This window comes from Myotis brandtii, unplaced genomic scaffold (assembly GCF_000412655.1).
Source record: "Myotis brandtii unplaced genomic scaffold, ASM41265v1 scaffold621, whole genome shotgun sequence".
Taxonomy (NCBI): Eukaryota; Metazoa; Chordata; class Mammalia; order Chiroptera; family Vespertilionidae; genus Myotis; species Myotis brandtii.
Genome location: NW_005370372.1, coordinates 4,213,377 through 4,223,792, shown reverse-complemented (window position 1 = coordinate 4,223,792; position 10,416 = coordinate 4,213,377). Strand labels below are relative to the sequence as shown.

At 45.1% G+C, this 10,416-nt stretch overlaps 2 non-coding genes across 2 annotated transcripts; both read right to left on the bottom strand.

Annotated features, from left to right (window-relative positions):
• Nucleotides 1–2,113: 2,113 nt before the first annotated feature.
• TRNAC-GCA lies at nucleotides 2,114–2,185 on the bottom strand. The gene has a single exon. It is a non-coding gene; the product is annotated as a tRNA-Cys (tRNA).
• A 1,435-nt stretch (nucleotides 2,186–3,620) lies between these two features.
• Nucleotides 3,621–3,692, bottom strand: TRNAC-GCA. Its single transcript has one exon. It is a non-coding gene; the product is annotated as a tRNA-Cys (tRNA).
• Between the last annotated feature and the right edge of the window lie 6,724 nt (nucleotides 3,693–10,416).

Below are 10,416 nucleotides of genomic sequence, written 5' to 3'. Positions count from 1 at the left end.
CTGGAGATGAGACTATTGTTGAGAAACACTTTTCTTTTCCATTTTGCTTATTTTCTGGGACAAATACATTCTCCATCATATATGTTGCAAAATTCAATCTCTTGTTTAAGGAGTTTTTGTCACATAAAGATTTAAATTTTGGTATAATCAAATTTATCTTTTATAGTTTGCGATTTGGGGGTTGTGTTAAAAAATCCTTCCCTGGGTCATACACCTATGTACTATTGACTGGATGTTTGTGTCACCCCAAAATTAATATGTTGAGGTGAGCCCTTTGGGAGGTGATGAGGGTGGAAGTCTCATGAATGGAATTAGTGCCCTTACAAAATGGGCTCAAAAGGTCTCTCTTGTCCCTTTGGCCACGTGAGTACACCGCAAGAAACCAGCTGTATATGGACCAGGGAACGGGTCCTCACCAGACAGAATTTGCCGGTACCTTGATCTTGGACTTTCCAACCTCCAGACTGAGAAATAAATTTCTATTGTTCTAAGCCACCAAGTCTACTATTCTGTTTTTTGTTTTTTTTTGTAAAAGGGATAAAATATGGCCAATATCTAGTGTCATTATGCTGTGCAACCATAGGGGACTGTGTAATTGGTGGAGTTGTGCGCCACACAGCCTGTGTGACTGTGCATGGCTACTCTGGCAATCACCTATCTTATCAATGCCTGCTGTCTTCAGAGCTAATAAAATATTTTTAAATATATTTTTATTGATTTCAGAGAGGAAGGGAGAGGGAGAGAGAGATAGAAACATTAATGATGAGAGAGTGTCACCGATCAGCTGCCTCCGGCACGCCCCCTACTGGGGATTGAGCCCACAACCCAGGCATGTGCCCTTGACCAGAATCGAACCTGGGACCCTTCAGTCCACAGGCCGATGCTCTATCCATTGAGCCAAACTAGCTAAGATTAATAAAACACTTTACTCAATTGATGAATTAGTGTATTCTCACTTCCTGGTTTGATGACCAGGAAGCTCAGAGATAATAAGCTTTGTAGTCATCAGTAGTAACTTCTAAACATTCAGTCCTTGCCTTTTCTTTTTCCTTCAGTTTTGTGTTTGTTTGTTTTTTTGGTTAATCCTCACTTGCGAATATTTTTTAAAACATATTTTTATTGATTTCAGAGAGGAAGGGAAAAGGATGAGAGAGAATAATTGATTGGTTGCTCCCTGCATGCCCCACACTGAGGATTGAGTCTGCAACCCGGCCTGACCAGGAATGGAACTGTGAACTCCTGGTTCATAGCTTGACACTAAACCACTGAGCCAAGGCGGCCGGGCCAGGCTGAGAATATTTTTTCCATTAATTTTTAGAAAGAGTGGAAGGGCGAGAGGGAGCGGGGGTAGGGACGGTGGGGAGTGGGGGAGAGTGAGAGAGAGAGAGAAATATAGATTGGTGCCTCCCACAGGTGCCTGGACTGGGGCCAGGGATGGAACCTGCACCCAGGCACCTGCCCTTGACCGGGAATGGAACCCATGACCCTTTGGTGCCTGGGCCTACACTCTAACTATTGCACACACTGGCCAGGGCTTGCCTTCTGTTTTTAAAATTGTGGTAAAATACACATAACACTTTGAAGTGTACAGTTCAGTGGTATTAAGTAATTCATAATGTTGTGCAACCATTACCACCATCCTGCTCCAGAAAATGTTCATCTTCCCCAGCCGAAACTGTCCCCATTAATCAATAACCCCCCCATCCTTCCACCTCCAGCCCCTGGCTCCCATGATTCTTTCCATCTCTATGACTTTGACTGCCTCATATAAGTAAGCCCTTGCCTTTTTATACCTGCTTGATTAGTTGGACTTTTATTGCATCTTTTATTGTAAGCTGCCTCAAATCCTATTTTTTGAAGCAAGCTTGGTATAAACAAATAAAATCAGGATGGTAATAATTAGGCACTAGAGAAACAGAGAAAGCCTAGGACAGACTTACTCTACCTCTCCAGCAAATGAGTATGGCTGAGGAGGTAAAAATGAAATGCATGATGAATGTCACAAGAGACACTTAAGTCTCTAACACAAGTGTTGGAAATTTAGATTCCATGAGGTTTGGCCTTTGGGATAACAAGGAGATATATTTCCACTGGAGTAAAAATCAAATGACATAGGGGGCACCTGGATTTGAACCAGGGACCCCTTGATCTGCAGTCAAATGCTCTACCCCTGAGCTATACCCCCTCTTGGAATAGTCAGGCCTCCTCAGGACTTTTCTACTGAGCAGCCACACCCTAGACACCTATTATAATGCTTATTGAGCACTTACAATGTGTTAGATAAACTTCTAAGACTTTCATATGTATGACTTAAAAATTATTTGTGGTAGTACTGTCCCAACCATCACCACCATCACCATCCTTATCATGGATGACGGTGACACAGGGAATTGAAGCAACTTGCCCCAAATCACAGAGTAAGTGATGAATCAAGAGTTAAAGGATTACCATTTCATCCTGCCACAACTCAGCTGCCCTTGGAGGATGGGTGTTTAGGGCTTTGCTGCCTCAGGACCAACCCTTCTCCAGCCCTGTGACAATCAGCAGTCCCCTTCCCCTACCTCCCTGCAAACTCCTCCCCCTCTTATAATGGGGTTGCCCAGAAAAGCAGAGGGGCTCTAAGCCAGAGCTTTGAGAGGACCCAAGCGGCTTCTGGAAGTCAGAGCACTTGAACTGAGATTTTCTAAATGTGTGAATTCATTAGCTTTTGTACGAGTAATGTTTTCACATGGCACAGAATTGAAAATGTACAAGATAGCATACAGAGAAAAATTAAGACTCTGTTATTATTGTGGTGATCCTTTTGCAATATGCACACATATGAAGTTATTATGTTGTACACCTAAACTACAATTTTATGTCAGTTATATCACAATAAAACTGGAAAATATTTAATACAAATAAAGTAAAAAGAAATCACGTAAGTCTAGTTAACATCCTTCACCATACATACTTAGGATTTTTTCCCTTGTGATGAGAACTTGGGTGATGTGCTCTCTCAACAACTTTCAAATACACAATATAGTCACCATGCTATACATTACATCCCAAGAGTCATCTATAATAATAAAAGTGTAATATGCTAATTAGACTGGCCGACCTTCCGGACGAAGCCAGGGCTGCGATGGAAGCCCGGGTCCCAGGTGTCTGCCGGCAGCCGAAGGGAAGCTGGTGCCAGCAGCCGGTGGAAGGAAGGCCTACTCTTGCACGAATTTCGTGCGTCGGGCCTCTAGTTTATCTTATAACTGCTTTGGTTTCCTCTTTTTTGAAGTAGTCACAAACTACTGGCTAAATGACTAGTGGTAGTCATTTAACTCTTGATTCTGTCACTTTGTGATTTGGGACAAGGTGCCTCAAATTTCTGTGTCACTGTCATCCATGATAAGGATGGTGAAGGCGGTGGTGATTGAGATAGTAATCAGAAGAGGACTACTGATGAAAACACCTATCTTGTAGTTTTCCTCTGAGGATGATATAAGAATGTTAAGACATATTTTAACAGAGGGCACAGAGTCAAGAGGAGAGGGTGGGTCCTAATTTCATTCTTGGGGGGATGCTGGATCTACAGAGACCAGGGAAGGCTGCTGGGAGCCTGGAATCCTGGAAAAAGGGACACACAAAGGGGGCACCCGGATTTGAACCAGGGACCTCTTGATCTGCAGTCAAATGCTCTACCCCTGAGCTATACCCCCAGGTATGTGCTTTTCCTTCACTCATACCTTTATACTCATACAGCCACACCCAGACCATAAAAACCATCACAGCCTCTGCATCATTAGCTTCATATCCATTGTCATTCCAAACTGGCCTTTCTGCTCTGAAGCCCAACCCACCTTCTTTCCCAAGTTTGGTGAATCCATCCATAATTTGGTCACAATCTTTTGCTCACAGTGAGAGATAGCAGGGGTCTAGGTACCCTCTTGTTACTGAGAGGGGAAAAGCCCTTTTCCCACACCAAGCTCTGGGTCTGAGGGCCTGGCCCACCTTGTTCACTTGTCAGTTGCCCTCCATCTGTCATCTTGTCTTCATCCCTCCTTCTTTCTTTTTGCTCTCTTTCTCCTCTTTTATTCACCACCTGTCTTTCCTCTTCCCACTATTCTCTGATGTCACTCACTGCCCACCTCCCCAGCCTCCCTCCTCTCCTAACCACCCAGACCTTCTTAGTCCTTTTTCTACTTCAAATGTTGTCTTTTTAAAACTTACTCCTTACCTGAGATATAAATGGAAGACAGGCCTAGTAAACAAAACGTGGACCATTTACTCCCCAAAACAAAATAGATGTCGGAAGCTAAGAAAACTGAAAATAACAGAGCAGTGTTGGAGGACTTATCCTAGTAAATGTTAGAACGTTTACTGAAACCCAAGACTGAAAACAGCCCCAAGAACAGGACACCTGAAATCCGGAACTGGGAGAACACCACAGTATATATGCAGATTTAATGAAAAGATAATCACAGCCTACATGCTTAGCTGTCCCTTCCACCGGCCTGCTAGCATCGCATTTCCTCTCTGATACAATTACATTTGCATTGTTTTCTCCATGGCATAAAGGTGAGGGCTAAAAAAAATATAGAGGGCAATTATAGGTGACTTTTGTGTGTTTTTTGTTGTTGGTGGTGATGCTATTAAGATGTCTACCATTTCCTTTCCTTTGCCCCAATCCATCCAGTCCCCTACCTCTTCCCTGGTCTTCATCACTCTGTTGTCTGTGTCCATGGGCTATGCATATATGCTCCTTGGCTAATCCCTTCACCTTCTTTTATCCAGTCTCCCCCACCTACCTTTCCTATGGTCAATCTGTATCATATACCCATGCCTCTGGTTCTATTTTGTTAATCAGATTCCACGTATTAGTGAGATGATATGGTATTTGCCTTTTTCTGACTGACTTATTTAATTTAGCATAATTATCTCCAGGTCTATCCGTACTGTCCCAAAGGGTAAGAGGTCCTTCCTTTTTTACAGTTGCATAGTATTCCATTGTGTAAATGTACCACAGCTTTTTTATCCACTCATCTACTGATGGGCACTTGGGCTGTTTCCAGATCTTAGCAATTATAAATAATGCTGCTATGGACATAAGGGTGCATATTTTCTTTTTGATTGGTGTTTCAGGCTTCTTAGGATATACTCCCAGAAGTGGGATTGCTGGGTCAAAAGGCAGTTCCATTTTAAAATTTTTGAGGAAACTCCATATTGTTTTCCACAGTGGCTGCACCATTCTATATATGGGTGACTTTTTAAACTTTCTTCTTTATACTCTTCTATAGTCTCCAAATTTTCTGCATAAAATGTATTACTTTCAAAATCAAAACAACCAATAAATACTACAAATTTAAGCATATTCCCTTTTCGTATGGCAAGCAATACCATTTCCTATTGACATAATTTCCTATTGTCATAAATAATTGCTTTATGACAAAAAGGATCAATGGAACACTAATTTGAGAAATATGCGTAATTTATATAGCACTCATTCAAGCTTTTATTTTTTATTTTATTTTTTTTTTAATTTTTAAAAAATATATTTTATTGATATTTTTACAGAGAGGAAGGGAGAGGGATAGAGAGGTAGAAACATCGGTGAGAGAGAAACATCAATCAGCTGCCTCCTGCACACCACCCCCTGGGGATGTGCCCGCAAACAAGGTACATGCCCTTTATTGGAATCAAACTCGGGACCCTTCAGTCCGCAAGCCGACGCTCTATCCACTGAGCCAAACCAGTGAGGGCTCATTCAAGCTTTTAAACGGATATTTATTTCCATTTTTGCAGATGAGGACATAGCTTCATCTGCTGTCTACTACCTCTCCAGTTAGGATGTGTGTCAATCTAAGATATTAATCAAGGCTCACATATGTTGAGTGTTTACTCTGTTGGGAGCACTGCATGGACAGCTTCCTCCCAAGAACTCTTTGAAGCAGGTAAAATTGTTGTCTCCCACGAAGTAGCTAAGATTACCCCTATTTTACAGATGAAAAACATTCAATTGATGCCAGGGCTGACCAGCAGACCCTGAGTGAAGAATGAATGGATTACTCCAACACGTTTGCTGTGAAAGAGAGGGCTAAGGGACTGCCTGGCTAAAGGAACCAGGCAGCCTCGATTGCCTGCCTCATTAGGCTTTTATTGTAACAGCAGTTTGAGATAAAGTTTATCTTAAGATACAATCAGTAGGGTAAGTAATCTTGGGAGAACACACATGTTTGTAGTATTCTTTAAGCAAGGACACCCAAAGATTTAAGCATAAGGATTCCAGTAAACACCTGGGGGTCTGCACGTGCACAGACTTGTTTGGATAGGTCATTCAGCATTCTCCTAAGTCAGAATTCTGATAAACAGGGCAGGTGGCCTTTGGCGCACTTTGCTTTTCTCAGAATGACCTCCTTAAAAACTTTCCAACCAAGTCTTGTGTGCTCCCCAACAAGTTGAATGAATGAAAGTTAAGTCACTTTCATTCATTCAACAAACAGTAAGGACCCACTGCATCCCAAATTCTACTCTAGGTACGGAGGGCTCAGCAGTGAACCAGGCAAACAAACACGGTCCCTGCCCTCATGGAACTTCTATTCCGAGAGGGGTAAGGTGGCAGATAGCAAATACATGAACCAGATCACCGCAGACACCGAAAACACTAGGGAAATACTAGTAAAGCAGGGTGGTGTGGTGGGAGACGGTGGAAGTTAGATGGGGTGCTCAGGGAAGTGACAATTGGAGCTGAAGTCTGACTGATAAGAAACCAGTATGTAGAAATTTGGATACAGAACATTCCAGGCTATGGGTAGAATGACTGCCAAGGCCCTAAGGCAGGAACTAGCGAGGCAGGATTATGGAGCATAAACAGTAATAGTGTAGCTGCAGGGAAGGGACAGGGCAGGACAGAATGGAGCAGAGGTCGGGGAGGTGAGGCAGGTCACAATATAGGGCCTTGTAAGGCATGGTCAGCGGTGGTTTTATTTCATGTGCCACCTAGGGAAGGGTGGAGCCTGGTCTGAATGCAGACCTACCTCCGGCCATGTGCAGGGGCCACTGCTCTGAGGCCTTCCTCATGGGCTTTCTGCAGTGGGTTTCCTGGGACCTGTCATCTCTGGCCTGTCCTATCGTGATAGCCTCTTTGGCCACGATTTTAGGTTTGTTATTGTTCTTCCAGTTGGCCTGTTCCTGTCCTGGTGGAGGCCATATTATAGCAGAGGAGGCACATGCAAGGGTGACCCACTGTCACTCAGATACCTCTTCAAATACCATGTGATGAGTGCTGTGAGCCCTGAGAGAGAAACATCAATCAGCTGCCTCCTGCACACCACCCCCTGGGGATGTGCCCGCAAACAAGGTACATGCCCTTTATTGGAATCAAACTCGGGACCCTTCAGTCCGCAAGCCGACGCTCTATCCACTGAGCCAAACCAGTGAGGGCTCATTCAAGCTTTTAAACGGATATTTATTTCCATTTTTGCAGATGAGGACATAGCTTCATCTGCTGTCTACTACCTCTCCAGTTAGGATGTGTGTCAATCTAAGATATTAATCAAGGCTCACATATGTTGAGTGTTTACTCTGTTGGGAGCACTGCATGGACAGCTTCCTCCCAAGAACTCTTTGAAGCAGGTAAAATTGTTGTCTCCCACGAAGTAGCTAAGATTACCCCTATTTTACAGATGAAAAACATTCAATTGATGCCAGGGCTGACCAGCAGACCCTGAGTGAAGAATGAATGGATTACTCCAACACGTTTGCTGTGAAAGAGAGGGCTAAGGGACTGCCTGGCTAAAGGAACCAGGCAGCCTCGATTGCCTGCCTCATTAGGCTTTTATTGTAACAGCAGTTTGAGATAAAGTTTATCTTAAGATACAATCAGTAGGGTAAGTAATCTTGGGAGAACACACATGTTTGTAGTATTCTTTAAGCAAGGACACCCAAAGATTTAAGCATAAGGATTCCAGTAAACACCTGGGGGTCTGCACGTGCACAGACTTGTTTGGATAGGTCATTCAGCATTCTCCTAAGTCAGAATTCTGATAAACAGGGCAGGTGGCCTTTGGCGCACTTTGCTTTTCTCAGAATGACCTCCTTAAAAACTTTCCAACCAAGTCTTGTGTGCTCCCCAACAAGTTGAATGAATGAAAGTTAAGTCACTTTCATTCATTCAACAAACAGTAAGGACCCACTGCATCCCAAATTCTACTCTAGGTACTGAGGGCTCAGCAGTGAACAAGGCAAACAAACACGGTCCCTGCCCTCATGGAACTTCTATTCCGAGAGGGGTAAGGTGGCAGATAGCAAATACATGAACCAGATCACCGCAGACACCGAAAACACTAGGGAAATACTAGTAAAGCAGGGTGGTGTGGTGGGAGACGGTGGAAGTTAGATGGGGTGCTCAGGGAAGTGACAATTGGAGCTGAAGTCTGACTGATAAGAAACCAGTATGTAGAAATTTGGATACAGAACATTCCAGGCTATGGGTAGAATGACTGCCAAGGCCCTAAGGCAGGAACTAGCGAGGCAGGATTATGGAGCATAAACAGTAATAGTGTAGCTGCAGGGAAGGGACAGGGCAGGACAGAATGGAGCAGAGGTCGGGGAGGTGAGGCAGGTCACAATATAGGGCCTTGTAAGGCATGGTCAGCGGTGGTTTTATTTCATGTGCCACCTAGGGAAGGGTGGAGCCTGGTCTGAATGCAGACCTACCTCCGGCCATGTGCAGGGGCCACTGCTCTGAGGCCTTCCTCATGGGCTTTCTGCAGTGGGTTTCCTGGGACCTGTCATCTCTGGCCTGTCCTATCGTGATAGCCTCTTTGGCCACGATTTTAGGTTTGTTATTGTTCTTCCAGTTGGCCTGTTCCTGTCCTGGTGGAGGCCATATTATAGCAGAGGAGGCACATGCAAGGGTGACCCACTGTCACTCAGATACCTCTTCAAATACCATGTGATGAGTGCTGTGAGCCCACAGACCAGGGCAGGGTGACCCTAGTCTGTAGGGTTCGGGAGAGCTTCTCTGAGGAAGTGACATTTCCACAACACCCTGCAGGAGGGAGGGAAGCTAGTTAGGAGAAGAGTAGTCCAGGAGGACCAGGCAGCCTGGGTGGAGCCAGGGCCAGGGCGTCTTGGAGGTTGCATCGTGTCTTACTATTCATGTCCTCCCAGGAACCTCAGAACATGACCTCACTTGGAAATAGGCTCATTGCAGATGTAATTAAATTAAAATGAAGTCATACTGGAGTAAGTAGGCCCTTAGTGCAATATGACTGTTGTCCTTATAAGAAGAGACACAGAGATAGAGACACACAAGGAGAAAGCCAGGTGACAATGGAGGCAGATACTGGAGTGATATGTCTCCAAGCCAAGGGACGCCAAAGGTTACCGGCCGCCACCAGAAGCTGGGTGAGAGGTGTGGAATGGATTCTCCCTGAGCCTCCAGTGAGAACCAACTGTGACCTCACCTTGATTTTGAACTTCTATCTGGCCAATAAATGTCTGTTGTATAAGACCATCCACGTTGTGGTACTTGGTGACAGCAGCCCTAGGAAACTAATAAACAACTACACAGCCCAAGATAGGGCTGGAGAGGCAGGCGGGGCCTGGTGGGCCCTCAGGAGATTCTGGATTTTACCCCAAGAGCAACGGGAACCACTACTCTTAGGGCCCTGGCTGGTGTTTTTAGTGGTTAGAGCATCTGTCTGTGCACAGAAGGGTCACAGGTTCAATTCCTGGTCAAGGAGGAGGCAACCAACCAACCAGTGAGGATTAACCAAAAAACAAAACAAACACCACAGGACACCATGAGCAAATGGTGCATTTTCAAATGATTCCGCTGGCCCAACATTCTCAAAGCATTGAGTCAGGCCTCACAATATTGGCCCAGGCCACCGTTCCAAGGCCATGGTCATCACTCACAAGGAACCAGGTGATTCTGTGTCCTCCCTCTCCCTCAAGGGGCCGCCTTCCCAATTCTCACCTCTGCCTGCAGGTACCCACCAGAGAACAAGTGTAAACGGATGCCCTTCTGGAGACGGGTTTGGCAATATGCATAAAAAGCCTTAAAAAAAGTGTCCATATCCTTTGACAGGGCAAGTCGACCTCTTGGACATAACTAGACAAATATTTGAAAATGTTTCAAGGACCAGGAAAGGTCCAGCCCATCACCAGGGCGCTCCTCAAGGTGCACCCACCTGCACGTGGTGGAAATGCATCTGCCACTAGCTTAACTGACAGTCGTTAAAAGGACCTGCCGCCTGGGAAAGGATTTTATAAACGCTGCCGCTCGCTCGGGTAAATTCCTGGGGCCATCCCTCCTTTCTTTGTCTCCGCGCCCCCCGCATTGCCTCTGTACCCCTCTCCTCCGAGGTGGCTTTGCGCCCTCGGGATGGGGCTCGCTCGGCTCCGTCGCACTCTGCAGGGCCCAGGGAGGCCCTTTGT